Below are 21,188 nucleotides of genomic sequence, written 5' to 3'. Positions count from 1 at the left end.
TCTTGGATAATTTATCTGTAACATGGGAATAATAAGATAACACCTATCTCCCTTTGTTTTTGAGACCTGTAAGCTCTGTGAAAGAGGAGACAAGCAGCGTATGCCTCCTTCACTGTTGCACTGACAGCCTCCCTGGTTGCCTGGCACATATTAAGGGCAGAATGAATGAAAACAGGAAATAATTGTCAAATGAGATAATGAATGTGAAACTGCTCTGTAGACCGTAAAGTATGATACAAATGTTAGTTATTACCGTTGTTTTTGTTTTGCCTATTCTATAAGTAGTCTCTAACTTCTTTTAAAGACCTAGTTATTAGGATGCTCTGAAAAGAAAATACTTTTTCTTCAACAAAATAAAAAGCTACCATCCCTCAAGATGCATTTCAGTGAAGTATTTTTATGGAAATGCTTGAGGAATGAACAAGAGTTCTTAAAATTTAGTCTGCTTGTAATCTTAAATATCTTCCTCGTTTTAAAATACAAAATGCACATGCCAAAATGAATCAGTAACTTCCTTTTCTGGTGCAGAATTTTAAGGCTCCAATTTGAACAAAGAAGCTGAACTTAACATTGGATGTCCTTTATGAAGATTGAAGAATGCACTGACACAATATTTATTAATAGTTACAGTCGCTCCTTAAATGGAAGGATATTAGGTGTCTTATATATCTGTGATTATTTTTCTTAGCTTATCTAAGTTTTTCTTTTTCTGTTACACATAACAGCTACATATTTAGAACCAGAGCTTATGATTTAATACACGCTGTCACTTGTAATACCTACATTTTCTGTCTAAATACCTTCTGTATCTCAACAGACATCACCAATGGCCCCTATTAACAGGGCCTGTCTCTATATCCATTCTCATCAGAAAACTCCAGGCTCATCATTCTGAAGGCTGGATTTGGAATGCCTTACACTCTCTCTCTCTGTTTCTCTCTGTCTCTGTCTCTCTCTCTTTGTTCTACTTCTCCTAAACAGACTAACATTTTTTGAGAAGTAGTTCTTTCATTCATTCCTCTCCACACCAACAAAGCATAAAGGATGCACAACAAATGGTAGTATGGGTTGCTATGATGCTGAGTTTTCACTGCACACGCAAGATGGAGAGAGCACTTTCCCGTGGAAATCACGGCGATCATCTGGTACAGCTCTGGCACAGTGACCTTTGAGGATTCTCAGTCAACAGTCATGGAGGAAGGGTAACAATAACATTTCAGTTCCTTAAAAATGTTATTCTCCCCATGCCTCAAGGCCTGTGCCGTCTGTCAGCTGGGAATCTCTTACCAGGCACATCTCTCCTCTTCACCTAATGAACTTCCTTCCATTCACCCAGCAGATTGCAGTTCAAATGAGCTTCTCAATGGAAGCCATTGCTGGCCTCCCACACTAATCAGAGTCTCCTATGACATGATTTTACAGCGTCCTAAATTCTTCTTCTATGACACTTCTGATGATTTTAAAATTACTATGTATTTTGGATTCTTTTAATAACGGCTGTCTCCCACAGTGGCTATAAACTCCATAAGGGCCAAGACTATGTTTTGTTCTCCATCATATCCCCAGCACCTAGGAGAGTACCTACCACAGAATACACTGCAGTCAGTAAATGCTTTTTCTTCACTCTATTCTTGCTCACCAACCAAATTCTAGCCTCCTATCGCTCTTATCCACTTAACATAGGAAAATCTGTGGCGTGAGGCAGGGGATTGTTGTTTTATGTACTATTTAATATTTTCAAACCAAGTGAAAGATAAAAAATTATTTTTTTAATTTTAGTTATAAAGAAAGCAGGTGGTAATTTACATATTTCAATATACAAAAATCCTTTCAGAAATAATTTCATGCAATGTCACTTTATAAAATGCTTCCTTAAGTTTGTAGTTTCACTTGCAGGGCACTTGCTAGAGCATTATATATAAGTCGTTTACTTACAGTAAGACCCATATAAAGAGTTTCAGAATACCCATATAGCATGTCTTTCAATAAATAGTCAATTTGACATTCTATAAAACTGCATATTTGAGAACCAAATTTGAAAAAATATCAATGCGTGATAGAATGAAATATTCTTAACTTGCAACTTTTATGGAAAATAACATAGAAAATATTAACCAAAAGCTACATAAGAAAAGGTCTATCTCAGGCAGAAGATTTATGTAAAATAGTTAACCCGTGAGCTAGTAAAGGAAGGAATCAACCAGACAGCATAGGACATCCTTATGTACAAATGTGCCATAAATGTTATTCAAAGGGGTAGCAGACAAACCGATAAACCAAAAATGCCAGCCAAACAACCAAACCAAAAAAACGAGAACTATCTCTTACACGTTACTCTTATCTATGTGAGTACGTTAAAACATCATGAGGAAAAGTGATTGCTATATAATTGAAAAAATACTTCAAAGAGCTCCTATAAATATATACGAATTCACATTATCTCAGAGAAGTATTAAGATAAAATTAGAGTTTGAAATTCAGTTCTCTTGATAATCGGGAAATTATTTTTAGCCCCTAAGAAATAGCATGGCGTTTTGTAACAATCTCATTGCTGTTGCTGTTTTTGCTTCTACTTCTTCTTCAACTGATGATGATGATGATGATGATTATCATCGTTATTATACAGTATAGACTTAGGTTGATTTTGGCATTTAAGTGCAAAAGATTGATGAATAGCACTCCTCATGTTTTACTGAAGATACTTTTCAATTTATAATATTCTCCTGAATTGAAAATTAATCAGAAAATGCCTTCTCTTTCTACATTCTTCCCTCACAAAATGATAAGGCAAGTATGCTTAATCTTTCACTATGATTTTTAACATGCCCTTAGCAATGGTAAGCATGAAAAATATTATGGGGGAAGGTAACTATAAATGGATAGAGATTTGTTATTGTTGTCTTCCAAAAGGGTGTTTACATAAATTTTATTTTAGATGTTAACCAGTATTTGAAGGAATGTTCTCTTTTTGACACTGCCCAGAGCTCACATTGTCTGAACACTAGCAAGTCTTATTTCCCTAAGATGGAAACTACAAGAGAAGGAAGATAACTAAATACAGCATGTCTCTCAAGATAAGTTTGCTTTCTACCATCTGACTCTAGGATGTAGTCTTTATTAGGGTACAAATGGATTATAATGGAATGGCCTAGTCTCTTTTTCCGTATTTTATCATTCTCATAGTCTACCACATGTCAGATAAAACTACATTTTAAACAAATGAAAATAAGTGCTAGTTGCTGATAAGAAGATTCAATTTCCCTTATGTTACAGTTTGCTTTATTCATTTAACAAGTGGTATTCAAAAATATTATTTAATATATATTAAATTTTTTCCTTTGATAACCTAGCAAGATTTCTAGACTATCATTTCCTGATATATCAATTTATAAATAATCTTGTAATTTGAATTTGGAAGATAAGGCACTCTATTGTTGGGGAAACAAAGAGGGAGGTACCCAAAATAAAAGTATATATGATTGGTGCACAACTTAAATACGTCTTTGAGGCTTTACTTAATGCCCAATCCAAACAAAAACTCAAAAAAATATTTCTCTTGGATGTTAAATCATCATCATATGAATAACTTTTCATCATACATTTACTGAATATCTATTTGCTAGGAGTTGTATTTAACAATGGGACTAAAGAAGTGGTTGCCAACTGGGGGGCAGTTTTGCTCCCAGGGACCATTTGACAATGTCTGGAAACAATTCTGGTTGTCACAGTCTACAGGGTAGATGCCAGGGATGCTGCTAAACATCATACAATGCACAAATCAGCCCTCTACAACAAGAAATTATCCAAATATGTCAGCAATGCCCAGATGAGAAACTCTGGAATAAAGACATAAGGATGGTTTAGAGGGACATAAAACTGGAGAAAGAATACCTTTTAGGGAGATGATTATACTAATCCCAGTGAGAAGAGACAGATTCCTGAACTAAAAAGGTTAGAATTAGAATGGAGAGGAAGGGTCAGATGGAGAGATATTAAGAAAAGACTACAAACAAGATACAGCAATTGCGTAGCCGTGAGAGAAGAAAGAAAGATGAGAAATCTAGGACAATTCCTGGATTTCTGACTTTGCTGACCTAGTGGTGCCTAGATAGGGAATGCAGCAGGTGAAACAAAACTAGACGGAAAGTTACTTTTGCTTTGGAAATGTTGAGTTGGAGAAGACTGAGTATGTTTAAATGGAGACAGTTGTTAAGAAGGTATGAAGGTATGATGAATGTATAACAGCAGAGCCCTAAAGTTGACATTAAGAAGCCAAGAACTAGTCATCAAATAAATCAAAGTTTTACACATTAGATATTATTATTTATTAAAAGAGATAACTGTTAGATACCCTTCTCACAAGCAACCAAGATGTCTGAAGCTGGGTAACTTGATTCCCAGTGAAGTTCTCCTCTAGGACAAATAGGCAATGCATGGTAATAATGTTTCCCTCTCCCCCTTCCAATATTATTCTCCACAGAAATCTTCACTTATTTACTGTCCTTTTTTATGAGTGTGATATAAATCAAGACTGATAGAAGAGACTTCTTATTAGAAACCAGAAACTCTTTGATGTATTTGCCAAAATTCTATATTATTTGGCTTCTTTCCTGCTACATAGAGTAAGTGTCATTTCACTATAATTCTAAATGCAATTTAATATTAGCTATGAATTTTCAGGGTAGGCTTAATTAATCAAGGTCTTAAATTAAATCAAAATACTTATTGCAAATATATGCATTACAAACACATTTATATAATTTATAAATAGCTATGTTTATAAATTACTTATCTATAAAACATACAGCACCTCACTGCTATCGATTTCAAATAGCATCAAGCCACTTGAATTCAGTGCACAGGAAGGAAATATGATATCTGTACGTTCCATAATCAGCTAACCTTTGGCAAATTCATTAATTTTTTACAAGAAAAAAGGCAATACTCAGAATTCCAAACCTCAAATGGTAACATTTCCTGAGCCAACCCAGTTATTGTTAGCACTAATAAGCTAAGAAACAGTTAGAACTTAATTTTTAAATAAAATTGAAAGATGGTTTTGGAAGATAATTAAGGAAGATAATTAAGTACAATAGAAAGAAAATGGCTTTCAGATTTGTTCTGAAGAAACAGTACCACATATTTTCCCTACCACACACATATATGGAAAAACACAGACTCTCAAAGTTCACATTCAGAACCAAGAAAGACAAAATCAACAGGTGAAACTGATTTGTGACAGATAATTAATGACAAATGAGTCGCACTTCTTTCCCCCAAAAGAAAAAGTTCATGTGGCATTCAATTATTTCATTTACCCGGTACTCTATTTGAAATTGAAGAAGCTCTTTTTCACCAACTGCTAAATAAAAGCAATTTATTCAATTGGGTTTGCTTTGCATGAGTTGTTCTGTATGTAACAAGAGAGAAAAAAAATAAAGATTTTTAAGTTTCACGGTTCCCTCCAAATATCCTGTTTAAAAGGTAAGGGTGGCTCCTTGCTATAAGTGATAGGTAAAATACCAGGCCTGTGCTTTACTGTAATCGTGAAAAGCACCCTATGTGAGCATCCCTTCTGGTTAATAAACTGAGAAACAATGTCTGCAGGAAGATAATAACATAGTGCTAGTTTCCTGGGTTCTCCAAACAGCAGGGCAAAGGGATGTCGGCAAAGGAGGCAAAGGCGCTGGTTTCCCACTCCCGCTGTACAGCAAGAGGAGCGAAGGAGGCTGTTGTGGTGCCTGATAATCCAGTGCTTTGGAGTTAGGAATGCTGGTTTAGACCAACAGAGAAATGGAATTAGTTTTTAAAGAAATAAACAACACTGGCAAAATCAGATCTCCTCTGGACAAAGAGCAGGGCCAGAAACCAATGTAGCAGTTTAGAAGGCGCTTTGCCGTGTGCTATTGAGAGTCCACCTGAATAATGAGCACTTTCTTCAAATGAGGCTAGCACAGGAACCCTTTCCAGGGCTACATTTTATCTCAGGGCCCATTTGCCTGAAGCTGAGGTACTATTACCAGTGGAATGTGGATGTAATGTAGCCACGTGACACTAGTATATTTCTATTTCTAGAAAGATAGCAGAGAGAAACCCTCCAGTGTAATCACACCAGTGTATGCTTACTGTAGGAGGGAAAGGGATTTTTCATTTTGTTCCTGGAGCTGAACCACCAAAGTTGAAAAAAAAAAACAAAACGCTCTGAATTAAGGGGAAAAAAAATCTGATGTTAGGAAACATTGGCTCATGTGCTTTCCCAAGCCCAGGAACTAAAGAGTTTCAACAAATAATCCTGTTTTGTTTTGCTTTGCTTTCCCAGACACACGCATCCGTTAAAGCATTCCTCTTCCTCCAAGTACCAAAATGAAATATGAGGAACGATTTAAAATGAAGGAGGATTTTAGCTTACAACTGTATCCCCAACTGCTTCCTTGGGCACCCATTCTATGCTAGGCACCAGAGGGCATTGGGCCAGCTTTGGAGGAATTATTAAACAGGCCCTACTTTGCCGAGGAGAGAAACCAAAGTGGCCAGATATTCAACACTGCCACTGCAACCTATGAACCCACCTCTAGAGAAGCATTCATCCCTGGAAGTCAGGCAACCCTGGAAAGGCCATCCACCTAAGAGTCACATGGGAACGTCCCCAGTACCAGCTAGAAGTAATTTAACCATGCCAGAGGGCTGCCAAATTTTCAAGAGATGAGTATCCTGCTCTCCCAGACATATTGTTCTGATATTTCTTCCATAAGGTCAAAGTTTCTAAATAAATCCAAACTGACTTTTATTTGAAAAGAGCAAGTATAGTTGGTGTGTCCAGGAACTTAAGTCACAGGAGCAATAAATTCTAGCACCCTGTTTCATCTAAACAAAGGACGGTTGGTATTTACCAGGACTGCAGAGCCTTGAGTAAGCATTCTCACAGCAGCCGTGTGAGGTTCTAATGCATAGCATTACTGCTCCATAGCCAGCTTACCTTAATGGTACTCTTTAAATGCTTTACACCAGGGCTGCAGATAACTCACCCATAGCATGCCTCCGGAAGCTGCCCCAACTCTGCAGCCACCCTGCAGGTTACAACCCTTCAGACTTGAAATTCCTAAATGCTGGTTTCCTCATTTAAATTAAGGGTTAGCAAACTAAGGTCATGGGTCAAATCCCAGTCCCCTCCTCTTTTTGTATTGTTGGTGAGTGAAGAATGTTTTTTCCATTTTTAAATGGTTGGAAAGAAATCAAAAGAAGAATAATATTTCATGAGACATTAAAACTATATAAAATTGAAATTTCAGTGTTCATAAATAAAGTTATACTGGAACATAGCCACACCCATTCACTTACGTGTTGTGTAATTTTGCACTACAACTGCAGAATTGAATAGTTGTGACAGAGACCTATGGCCCACAAGCCTAAAACACTTACTATCTGGGCCGTTTAGAGAAAAAGTTTGCCGATCCCTAATTTAAAGCGTTCTCAATCATTTTCAACCTTTAACAGGTTCTGAAATATATTACTGGCAATTTAAAGGAAGGTTCCATGTTTGCCTTTTTAGCCCTAGGTCAGAACTGATCATTCCCAGATTTGCTGCCCCCACCTTTGAAAAGCACCCAAGTTCTGGGAGGGCTAACCAAGGATCAGGTCTAATAGCAGTACCTTTAAAAAGCTCAGGACTGTCTTAAGCAAATGTGTAGTAAAAAAGCAATACGACAGAATTTTTATCCACTAAATATACAGAACTTACAGATCAAAACGAGCGTTGTTCCCTTCAAAGGAGACACTTTGAAATTTGTCCCACAGAAGCTGCCAGTGCTCAAAAGGTATTTGGAGTGCCCCTTCGATGTTGCCTTCAGAGGCTCTCTTTTGATTACCTTTTAAATAGTCTCAGTGATGCCAAATTTTGATCCATTAAACTTGGATTCGATTCCTATTTTTAATCTTAAGTCATTCGGAACTACAGTCAGTGAATAAAAGAGAGAAGCACATTGCCTGGAATAGAAGGGGACCTCAGTATATATTTGTGGAATGAATTGAGATGGTCAATATAAAGTGAAGAATAAAAACCAGCTGGACACACACATATATCCATTATCTGTGCCCCTAAGTGTACATATCCTGTCTTTTTGTTTCTACGCTCATTCCTGTCTCAAATATTTCAAAAGATTTTCTCCTTTCTCTACCCAATTCCTCCCATCCCCAAGCTGCCTCACTGTCCCATATCCAGCTTGTCTCAGCTCCTGCATGACACCTGGCTGCTCACTCCAGATTTCCAGAGTCTTATCTCTTCCCATGTCTCTGACCAGTTCTGATCAACATGCCTATACAGCTATAAAAAATTTATACCAGATTTAGTCCTTGACCCAAATTGCCTTTCATATTCACAGACTTAGTTCTGGAGGAAGTGGCCGTAGGGATTCCTTGTGCATAATATGCCAACCCTGTCCATAAGAGATGGCACAAATACGCCATACCAGGTATGGCCAAGGTAGCCCCCCATAGGGAAGAAACAGGGGAGGCTGGAATCGATGAAGCAGTATGGCAGAGAACTCCATCTGGTTGAATTCTCTGTACTGAATCCAAGTAGAACTTCTCTTGGAGATACAGGCATGATACAGTGGTATAAGTAAAGGAGAAAGGGAGGAAGGAGACATAGGAAATGAGAAGTCAGTGGAAATAAATAGAATCATTAGAAAGAGAAGTATACCCTCGAAAATCAGAGGGACGGGGAGATGAGCCACCAGAAAAATGCCCTCTCTGAGGTAGGGGGAGATGGTAAAATGACCAGTTCACTAGATTTGCTGATATCTCAAGTGGTGTGACCATGTTCTAGTTCTTTATCATGCCTGGCTGCGTGGCTGCTAGGAAGATTTCCTGTATTTTCTTACATTCTCATTTCTCACAGTAACCTAAGTGGATCTCTTCTTTGTAACTTGAAAATATCCGGGTTCAGAGAAATGCAATGATTTCCTATTCATTGAATAACTTGGCTCTGACATCAGGAGCAGAGAATTCTAAAACTGCTTTGAGTAGCATCAGTATCTTTGTAATAAGTGTATATAATCCCAAGTGACTTCGTAAAAGAATAACACTCATTTGGACTCTCTGATAAGATTTTTCCAAAATGAGTTTCATGACTTTGTAGCCACTTCCATTGAATGTGTCATTTTATGGAGTAAATAAAATAAGAGCAAAATAACTAATTTATGATACCTTAGAGAAAGACAAGACAGTCTAAGTTACCCACTAGTTATCTGTACAGCAAATGTACCTTATCTCTAATCCTTATTTTCTAGGAAATGTTCAATGTTTCCACTATGCTTAAACAATAATAACAAAAAGTGTATTTATTTACAATATCTGAAAAGAAGCATTTTATAGATTTCTCTTATAATGCTTCATATTCTGTTACAAAAAAATAAAAAGAAACTAAGAGATAGCAAATAGTTAATTTATTCTTTCATATGTTCATTAGGCATTCACTATATGCTAAGAACTAAAGACTAGTTAGATAAGATATCGTCCTTGTCCTCATGAAGCTCGCTGTGAAGGAGAAAGACACCTAAATAGATAATACAACAAAGCACCTAGGAGGAACACCTGATGCATCATGGGGTGGGAAGGAAGCAGAGTTCAGGAAAAACTTCCTGAAGGAATGGTGCTTGAGCCAAACCAAAAGGATGAGGCATTCCCTGCCTCGTTGGAGCAGGCTGATCTCTGTGGTTTGACAAGTAACATACATCAGGATCTCCTGACCAAAGGAGTCAGCACTGATCAGTGAAAAGAAGACACTGGGATAGTTAGACAGATAAACATTGGGATTTGTTTCATTTTCAAAGAGTCCCTTTATTGCTACACAAATTCTCTTGGGAAGGATTAAACCTCAAGTCTTCCCAGGTAAAACCTTATCCCTAGCAATTGATGGAGAAGAGGACAATGAAACTCCAAAGAAAGAAGGAAGAGGAATGGTTTCTTAGGAATTACTGCTTGGTCCAGCCCTGGCTATGGACTTGTAAGAATTTAGATTGGACAAAATATATTAACTATGAAAATTACATTGCCTGTGCATCATATGCCTAGAAAAGGTGAATCGTGCATATTTCTCACATTCCACATTTTGACTGTATTCCTATTCCTGTTTCCAATGCCATGACCTGCTCCCTACCTTCCACTGGGTAGAGGAGCTTGTGGTGTCAATTAATGTTAGGTTTGAATCTCATGATTTCTGCTAAACTTTGGATCAACACTAAAACCACACCATTAACTCATATGGCCATCGCCTAAATTCATGCTTTGATTATAAGGAGCAAGAAAGCTTGGATAGGCCAATAAAAATCCATCCCTACAGAAGTGACTTACGGTAAATATATTTATAATGGAGGATCATTAGTCAATATTGCTCATATTTTCTGTACCCAACATTAAATGGACAATCACAAAATAATGAGGAATAGTAATTAGTTGTTTAATATTACCATTTTGGGAAAAAAATTTGTTTACTATTAATTAATTGCAATTAGTAATTAATTAATTGCATTGAATAGAAAGAATATGAGCAATAAAATAAATTTGAACTTGCACTCTAATATTATTGAATTCAATCTTGTCCCATAAAATACCTTTCACAAAACGTAAATTCTGAGTTTTATTTTATTCTGTCATTGCTTAATTAACCAAATTCCAACAGTCTTTTGGGAGATTTGCAGACTGACTTACTTCAAAAAGCAATCTGACAAAAATAACTTAAATTTTAATGAGGATGAAGAATCACTCTGTAAAGAGTGAGCAAGTCAGTAGGCATAAGGGAATTTGTCACAAAACCGCAATGCAGACCACTTCACAAATAAATGGCAAATCCTAAATTTTTATTGCACTGAAAGACAACTGGGAGAGAGGACGAACCACCACTTACTTGTAAAAAGCTTCACTAGTTTATCACAGTAATTTCCCTGGAATTCACCCTAAAGTTATTTCAATAGAGCAGCACCTTTAAATCTGTCTTAATTACCAGCATATGCAAAACATATAATGATTGCTTTCTAAAAGTCATTACTCCAGAGGCTGTGACGAGGTGAATTTCCTCAGTGGGCACAGCATTTGTAGGCAGACCGTGTTAGTATTACTCACTGTGACTATATGAAGATGAATGGAATGCTTAGGTTTCATGCCTACTTGATATGCAGTCGTTTTAGATAAATTATAGATTGATTACATTTAATTATAGAACTACCGTACTCATAAAGTATTCCAAGCCTTTGTCACTCATCCATCTAACTTTCTACACAAGGGAAGCCTGAGAGAGTAAGTGAGGGAGAAATTGTTTCAATAGTTACTGACTTTGTGCAATTGTCACAAGACTCGTGCTTAAGGTCTTTGATGATGAAGGACCATGGAAAATATCTGAGTTGTCAGTTGGCTATGAAAACAAATAAGAACTAATATCCATTGGTTACCTACAATTTTCTCTTTTAGAGAACTACCCTATAAAATATATTTCACTGTCTCTATATTATAGGTTTTAGAACTAAAGCTCACCAAAATTATAGGTAACTTGCACAAAGCAAATATGTGAAGGATCCAAGTTCAAACCTAGGTCTGCCTTATTTCAAAGTTTGTATTCTCTTTCCACGCTACCATGACACCTCACAATAGGAGCCTCAAGTGTCAAGAACCAAGACAAACACCTGGTGGTAATTTAATCAACATGACGAATTCTTGGGACAGGTATACTATAGTAGAATAATTGAAATTATAAAGTGAAATGATTATAATGGTGATAAAAATTATTGACATAGGCATAGAAAAGGGAGGTTAGTTTTTCCTTGCAGTGTTGAGGAAGACCTCCTAAAAAGACAAAAATTTCAAATGGGTCTTGAAGGATGAGTTCAACCACAACTAACCGCAAAATGGGTGACCTGGACAAAGCATGAGAGGAAACAGAAACCAGGCCCTTGACATGCTCAGGGAATCAAATAGTCCAACATAGCTCAGAGGTAGTTTCCTCCTTACTCTGCCCTTTCCTTGATTAGCACATCTCAATTCTTTAACCTTTCCCAATAAGCCTAATTTTATACAATATTAGAATGAATAGAAAGAGGTGAATTTGAAATGACAACTAATTCAACTATGAATTTGACATAAGTGCTAAAGTGCCAAAGAACTAAAACAAAGATTGTGAAAAGTCTCCTCTTTGATCCCTTTCTTCAGGGTCCCAATGTCTTTACCACTTAAAATTAATGTTTTTTTTAAAAGGTACAGATTTTTCAAGGAGGAAGGAATGAAAAATCAACACATATGGAATATAAATATAAATAGTTAAATATTTAGACACTTCTCATACTCTCTTCTTGACTTTCTTATTCTAAGCAACCCTAACCTACAGGCTAACATGCCTCACTTTGATGTCCTACTTTTTTCTGGAACATTTGTTGGGGAATCCCAGGGACACCTTCAGTGAGAAAACCTAAAAATTACGTAAACCCCCAGGCTAGTAATCAAGACTCCTGCTCAACTTCTGCAGTACCTTTCTGAGTTTATGAAGTTCTTTATAGACCAAGCTAAATCACCAACTTAAAAAGTCCACAGAACCTGAAAAAGATATTTCATCCGCCACTTCTTTTTTTTTCCCCAAGAGAGAGATTCTACTCTCAATAAGCAAGTACCTTTCTATTGAATGGTTCCTCAGGCCTGGCTTCTGAAATTTCTGCTAAGGATACCACTTTACTAATTTGTTATATAATCTATTTACAATGCCTTATTCCACACGTAATGTTTGGGAAATGGATGTAGCTTAGAGTCTGTGGATATATTCCGTGTCTCTTGCAAGATTCTTAAAACTGATTTTTATGATTAAGAGATGTCTTTGCTGCTAACCCCAAGTCATTCAAACTTCCTTTTTGAAATGAACATTTATTTCAGATAATACCTGCTCTCTATGGGTAGCCGATCTACTCTTCAAATAATGATCCTGTCTTCTGTAGATATGAAATTTTCAAAAAGTATTGGCATAACGCAGGAGAAAACACTATCCTTTTATTATGTTCAAAATTGATCTGACCCCAACTAGCACTTCGAGGAACTGGGCTACATAATCATGTAGACCCTTTCAGGAAATGGCTTATTTACAGATTTATTTTTTTATATACAGATGATTTCACACTTCTATCTTTATACAATTGCATCCTCTTTTCCTTTTCAATGTTTCCAAAGTAGGAAAGGTAGATATGGCAGGAAAGTTGAATTTCTACATCAGCTAGAAATCTCATCTGCTGTACATTGGCTCTAATGATGATGCATTAAGAGTACATTTATTCCATATCTGCATCCAGTCCTCTTCAGGAGCTTTTTGTGGCTCTCATTTACTGAATGAAGCAATGCTAAAGATGGTTTCATACCCTGGTCATTGCCCAATGTTAAAAAAAAAATCTGACTTCTAAATTTATTATCTGAAATAATAATTTCAGTTTGTTTTTTCTGAGGAATTGGTATATTTCATCCTCTTGGATAATAAAAGTTTACTGAGTCTGCGTGTGTTTTTTCCACCACTTAGTCAGTTAGTTTCCACTTAGTAGCTCATCATTATTCTACCGCAATTTTAACAAATAAATCATACTAAGTACATAGTGTGAATAACAAGCTCTCATTTTGAAGAATGAGTTTAATAATTACTTGAATTTGTTTCTTATTTTTAAAAAGTTGAAGGAAGAAATGTGGTTAACCTGTACATCCACATAAAGCAATAAAAATAGTCCAACTAACTTGCCGAACTTCTTTGCTCCAGTCCTTTTGAAATGACTATGTTTTAAATAAAACCTATTTCCGTAGGCTAATAAACAACCTATAAGCCATTAAGCCTTTATGAACAAATCTAAAGCTTCTGAAATTAGTGCTTAGGGAAGAGAGAGTCAAGCAATGGATTTCAAAGAAATAAGAAGGTGATTAAAGAAGACCAAGGATCAAACTTCATCACCATAATGATTCCTAGAACAGAGCCTTCCAAATGGCCATTTGGGAAGATTATATACTATCTAACCCAGAATACGAAAGAAGATAGCAAGAAAGAAGGCAAGAAACAAATTAATTTAGAAAGGAGTTGGGATAGAGCAGTAGAAAAAAAGAAAATCAGACTAGTTCTTTTTTGAAAGAACAAATGGTTTTAATAGATATTTGTAAGCTAAAGAGAAATCAGGAAAGTTAATATTCACAAAGGAACTATTGGTTTTGAAGTTAAAAAAATGTCTTTTTAAGATTGAAAGTTGTGTTAAATGAAGTGGTTAAGACCATTCTGATCCTATGACACCAGAAATAACTTAATTATAAACAATGATTTGAGTTGTACTTATGTACCTATGTCTGAAAAATGCAGAAGTACTTTTCTCCCCTGTATTCGAGTATACTATGGAAAATCAATACTACAGTCCATCAGCTCTGGGTAGAAAAGTCATTTCTGTGCTGACTCTATGTGAGTTGATCTATGGCAGAGACTGGGAATTGTCCTCCTAATATTAAACTTTCTTCTCTGCTTCCCTTGTACAGGGAATAGAACTTTGAGCTGGGCACATGGCCATACGATATAAAGAAAGAATTTTCCAGTCTTCCCATGTGGCAAAGTTCTGGCCAATAATAAGTGAGCAGAAGTGATAAGGGCAACTTCCAAGTCATGCCATTTAAGGGGAATCTGGCCTTCTTCTTCCCTTCCTATGCAAGTATCCATCTTGAACCAAACAGATGAGGACAACCCCTCAGAGTTACTGGAACCAAAGGACAGAATTCTGAAAATTCTACAGAAAAGAGCCACCTCACTCAGATTTTATTGCTCAGAGCTTAGATTTTCTTGCTCAGACTCTTATATGAGAGGTAAACAAATTTTGGTTTTGTTTAAGCCATTTTTAATTGAGGCCTCCTTTACTTGCTGCAGAAACTATACAATAGTAAGAACACTGCAGCACTTACCATGTGCCAGGCAGTACTCTAGGTGCTTTTAATATATTAACTCATTAAATAATGCAATAGGGCCGGCCCCATGGCTTAGTGGTTAAGTGCGCGCGCTCCGCTGCTGGCAGCCAGGGTTCTGATCCCGGGCGCACACCGACGCACTGCTTCTCCGGCCATGCTGAGGCCGAGTCCCACGTACAGCAACTAGAAGGATGTGCAACTGTGACATACAACTATCTACTGGGGCTTTGGGGGTAAAAATAAATAAAGTTTAAAAAATAAAAATAAAAAATAAATAAATAATGCAATAATCTAAAAAGTAACTTATTATCTGCATTTACAGATGTCAAATTCAAGCACGGAGAGGTCAAGTAAGCGGTAGGTCCAAGGTCTGAATCCAGGCAGTTCAGTTCTAGAGTCCATATGCTTGGTCACACCATTCAGCATAATGCCATATATTTACTGAATATTCAATAAGTACTGTTTAACAAATTAAGAGGTAATCCATTTGTTCACAACTGTTTATCTGTATTTAAAAATGTCAACTTGGATGGATTTATTAATGCAATTGCTGCTTTTCCTCTTCTACAAGGGAAAAGTGATCACTTCATATGGTCAGCAGGGTACTATAGGACACTCTGCACCCTGCAGCCCTTTATGTAGCTGGTCCCTAGAACCTCTGGAATTACCCTGGCCTATCAGCTATTGCTGAGTAAAGACCTGATCCAGCAATACAGGAGCACTAGAGAGTCGAAAAAGGGCACAGATGTATAGCATAAAGAATCAAGGTGAGGCACGTACATTACCCATTTGTTTTGTATTCTGTTAGCATCATGCCTCTCAAGTGCCAAGGACAAAGTGATTGGTGAGAGTGGAAGAGTTATAAACATGAATGAGACATTCTTCCCCTCAAGGAATTCAAAATCCAGCCTCCTCCAACTACAAGGATCTTTCCAAAGATCTCTTTTGTGGTTTTCCCTTAATATGATAGGCCTTTGGAGTATGATGAGTCTCAGAAAACTATGTTTTCAGTGGAATGGAGAAAAGGGAATATGCTATAACAAACATAACGAGATTTTTTTTTTCTTTTTAATTTTTCTTTGCCCTCCAAAATGGTACCTGGCATTTATATGACAAAGAACAGAGCCCATCTCTTTGCGATTTTTTTTCTTCTATCCCCAAATACCAAGGAATGAATCCATATTCTTTTTGCAGAGACTCAGGTTTTCAATGTTTCAATAAGGAATAGCCTCTTTGCTTTACATAATTTTAACTAAAGTTTCAGAATTAAACCAAGAGCCATAGGGCTTTCTGTATTCTTGAAATAATGAAGAATTTAACCAATTAATACATAAGAAGGGCAAATGATTACTTGTGGATTCAAGATGCAATTTTGTCAGTCACCTTCACTGACAGTTATAGATTACAAAATCCACCATGCCAGAAGTCAAGAATGTCTTGACTGACAATTAATTACTAAGACCAATTCTATTAAAGTGACTTCTACCCTCCATTTTCCAATTTGGAAAATGAATTGCAGTTGTTATTTGTAAACTTGGAAGTTATACTAATATCTACTTTAAGTTCTTATATAAATGTGATATGTTTTAATAAACATTCTCCCAAATTAAAGGAATACTTTGTTTCTGCACATGAGTACCCAGCACATGGCTGAATATGTCTTTCATTATGCCAGTGTCAAGGAGAACACTATATTTTATTGAAGCTTATGGTCCTTAAGATGTTTACAAGTATCCCTACATTGTGTTTTTTTTGTTTTTGTTTTTGCTGAGGAAGATTCGCCCTGAGCTAACATCTGTTGCCAATCTTCCTCTTTTTCTGCTTGAGGAAGATTAGCCCTCAGCTAACATCTGTGCCAACCTTCCTCTATTTTGTATGTGGGTCACCGCCACAGCACGGCTGATGAGTAGTGTATGTCCGTGCCCAGGATCCAAACCTGTGAACTCAGGCTGCCAAAGTGCAGCGCACCAAACTTAACCACCAGGCACATGGCCAGACCCCCTACATTGTGTTATTAATTGCATTTTAAAGAAAGGGGGGAGAAATAACAGTTCAGAATATTTATTGCCAATTTGAGAAATAAATCTGCATTTGCTTATTTATTACAGTCAGACAGATCATCCATCTATTTATCCATCTACCCATACATACATATTCATCCATACGTACATACATATTCATTTTTAATAGTTAGAAAAGAGTTTTCAATTAGCAATAATCGTGCCTCAGATAAACCTCATTGGCTACGATACTGCCACTGCACAAAGCTTAGAAAAGAGTTTTATTGAAAGTAAAGTAAAACTTTACTGGACTCAGATTGTCTAGAACAGCACCTACGGGTCAAAAGATCTAGAAGTGCACTGCTATAAATTGATCTTCTTTGGATCGCACTGGAGTAAGGAGGAGAGTAATAATCAGTCCACATTTTTTCCCTCAAGCATATACCACCTGAGAGCATGTCCAATTTATTCACAGCCATCTGCATCATTAATCAGTAGTCTTTATGTTCACTCCATACTTACATTTTCACATACCCATCCATGAACTGCATACATACTTTACAGTGTGTAATTTTTCTAAGAAAGAGTATTATACTCTTTCTTAGAATGTTGAGTTTCTGGCAAAACTATGCCTATTTCCTCAATACCAAGAAAGTTTGGCTGGAACTGAACTGACAAATTAATTGAAACTCATGAAAGTTTTATTAATCACATTTCAGGATGGCCACATTTCTCTTTTTCAGCTTCTATTCTTTACATCCAACTCAAGTCATTATCATGCATTAAGCATGATGTGTCTATCATACCTACAGACTTCCACAACTGGTTATCCCTCTGAACAACAGCACTTTGATATCAAGCCCTAAATATTCTTTCTTGTAACTATTCTCTGTAAATCTCTCATATGTATTTCAGTGTAAGTAATAAAATCTTTTAATAAGCAGACTATGCCACGAAAATTGGCATTTTTGAGACTGAGCCAAAGTTTATTGGAAGACATCTTGACTTTTGTTCTTAAAACTCACAAAATCAGAGATCTATTCACCTCTAGATTATTTTTTAAACATTTTAGATAAAAAATTATTCCATTTACTCTTCAATACTTACTATCCTATGAAACTAGTTAAGTATATCCAGCATAATTATTAATGGGAAGCCTTTGACCTCCTTGATGTATTTGCAAAATGTGAGACCTGCAAGTATACCTCAGCAGTCTTGAGTTGCAAAGAAATTAATCGAGCATTATAATATAGGAAGTTTTTGTCTATATAGCTTCAGATAAAATAGCATTTATAGATCACAATGGTAATGTAGACATACATAACTTATGCCAATTAGCTGAAAGTCCTGACACATAAGATTACAGCCATAGATGTATTAAGATGCAGCTGAAAAGATATGCCATATTGAGAAGGCTGGGTACACTCATCATGATTATAGAAACTGAAAAATGTGTTCTACTGTTATCTATTCTGGACAGAATGCTTTTTCTGACCTAGTACACTGAAATAAATTGTCAACCAAACCCTAGAGAGATAAACCCAAAGTGTATCCAGAACTCTGCATATTAAGTAAATTTTTGATAGAATACAATAGGGATCAAAGACAATGTGGTCTATTAAATAAACTAAACAAGCTGAAAGGGCTGACAATTTTCTAGGCCCCCTGGAGATATGAACCAGCTTTGATTAAGTGAGAGTTGAAAATATTCCATAGACCAAGGAAAACAGAGGTAGTAGTAGCAATGAACTATAGCTATATGTAGCATATACTCCTGTATGCAGTGAGTCAAAAGTCCCCAGGAGCCAGCTAAAGCCATTTTCAGCACCGGTGTTCAGGGACTTCTCTCTTTGCAGCTGGGTAAGATATAAACAAAAATGCCCCTCCTTTCTACTTGAACCCCAGAGGAAAACAATTTTACAGAGCTATAGAAGCAGATCTTATTAAAGTCTATTTTTTGTGCCCCCCTAAATTTCCCTCCCTTAATTATCAATGTGCTGTGTTCTGAAGAATGGGTTCTAAGTCAGCTTTATGAAAGGTGAAGTACTTAGTGTTCAATGCATGCTAAATACATATTCATCCTCCATCAATATCAAGGTGCTTGTTGATCCAATTGTATTTAGAGTTTAACTCAGTGAAATTAACTTGTATCCACATTACCACCAGACAAAACAAGTAAAGACTGTTTTAAATATGATTTTAAAGACTCAAAGGATTGATTTTTTCTAAAACTGAAATGTCACAGAACTATCAACTTTTATTTAAATAATATTCTTCCCGTATGGTTTAAACAAGAAGGAAAATTAAAGTAGATATGATGGGAAAAATCTTTAAAAACTCAATGTACAAATATTTAATAAATATCCAGGGCCCTAAATTTCAAACAGCAATTGAATTTTGTAACCTTATTTTTAATCTGTTCATGCTATTCCACTGATAATCCAAAAGCTAGATTTAAAATTAAACTACATAATAAACACATAGCAGAGATAAGAAAAATATTATTTGTTAAATTTAGGATTCAAGTCACAGTTTCAGGCTAACAGATTCATAATATTTTAAATCTTAACTTGGATCATTAACAATATTAAAATAACCCAAAATCTCCTTTGTCACCAGATTAGCTCATATCAAATGACTAGTTGATATGATAATAAGCATTGGTCATAAATTTATGAAAAAGTCTACTTGTGGCTTGTTTTTCTTTATACTATTGCCAAAGTCCATGCCTTGCAAAATCCGAACTGCTTGAGGAAACACAAGACAAAGTCTCCCTGAAATTGGAATCCCCAAGTTCCTGCCCTTGGGAGCTGTAATGAAGGGAGAAATTGTCTACCCAATTTCCTGTTCCTCCATGCAAGAATGGGCTTTTAGAAATAACTTTTTTACCCTATTTTGATTTTTCTTGGATGCATTGACCCCCACCTGTTGCCTCTTGATTGTGTTATTTAGAATGAGACAGGAGAAAAGCACTAAAGCTTGTAAATTATTCAAGAATGACTGGTACTTCAAAAATCAAAGCTACTACTAAACAAGAAGAAGCCTCAGACTTCTGTCTTACAAGATAATTAAATTAATCACTGAATAACTAGATTAATCTATTGGGACTTTAAAGGACTAAAAGCGGGCCACCCTAAAAAATATTACTTGGTACAAAGCACTGAACTCATTGAGTAGTCTGGGGCTGCTCCTTAAGTCACTATGGTATTGGACTTCTACTAATAAAATAGATGACATCTGACTTATTAAAGCATTATTCACACTGATTAATTCAGAATGGTAGCACCTGTGACCCTCTAAGAAAACAACCGTCTATTGAAAAGCCAGCCCGAAGCTGGCACTCAGGTGTGCACACTGAGCCTTTTGTCTTTAGACTTGGCAAACAGCTCAAAAATAATTTTGTCATTCAGAGGATAAGCTATTTTACGGATAAAAGATTATGAATTTCACAGCTGACTTGAGATCTACTCAAGCCAACAAGACTGGTTTCTACTTTGCAAGTAGGATTTGCTCTATCGATGCAGATTTCTCAGTAAGTACTTTTCCCTTTCAGAGGCCAAGTCAGATTTCAAAGAAACATTTACATTTTTTAATACAAATCAAGTCACTGATTATATTAGCTTCAATTCAAAATTGATGTGCTCTTTGTGCCCCTCCTCCTACACTTCAGTTAAAGTGGAAACTGACTCCGTTTCTAACTTTTAATACTGACATTTTTGAGTATAATCAAAATGCAGAAGCCTTGGCTTAGATGGAATACTAACCTGAAGAAAGGATTAAGGGCTGAAGTGTGTTTTGTTGTTATATGTGTTATTGTAAGTCTTTTTAATAACCAGTTCTTTAGCTTCCTGAATAATGCATAACAATACCAATGCCATATATTGAACAATAGATGCATGAAAAAAAAATTGAGGTACTGTCTACTCTAATTTGTGCATTTATTTTCTTCCTTTTATTTGGTTTCTGGTTTATCATCGTTATATGTTTTGAAAGTTTAAGGAAATGTCAAATTAGGCAAAGATCAAGAAAAAGCTTAACTTTTTGATTGTGGGAGTCCTCTAATTATGAACGTCTCTAAAGCCTGAAATACAGTTTAATTAGTGGGGAGAGTCTATTTAACAACAGGCCCTAATTGGCATTACTCCTGGTCATCTGAGTAGAACACAGAAAGGTTGCAAACCAAATTACAGTAAATTTAATTGCTCATTCTGAATATATGTAAAAGTCTGAGATTTTACCTCA

At 36.1% G+C, this 21,188-nt stretch overlaps 1 protein-coding gene and 1 pseudogene across 15 annotated transcripts in view; both read right to left on the bottom strand.

Annotated features, from left to right (window-relative positions):
- Positions 1 to 21,188, bottom strand: part of NRXN1 (neurexin 1) — a 1,078,564-nt gene that overhangs the window by 338,368 nt on the left and 719,008 nt on the right. The window lies entirely within an intron of this gene.
- Positions 17,099 to 17,215, bottom strand: LOC147915971 (U4 spliceosomal RNA; annotated as a pseudogene).

Source organism: Ceratotherium simum, chromosome 11 (genome assembly GCF_057802395.1).
Source record: "Ceratotherium simum simum isolate JZ-2026a chromosome 11, ASM5780239v1, whole genome shotgun sequence".
Classification (NCBI taxonomy): Eukaryota; Metazoa; Chordata; class Mammalia; order Perissodactyla; family Rhinocerotidae; genus Ceratotherium; species Ceratotherium simum.
Note: the sequence above shows the minus strand (reverse complement) of the source record. Positions and strands in the feature narration are given on the sequence as shown.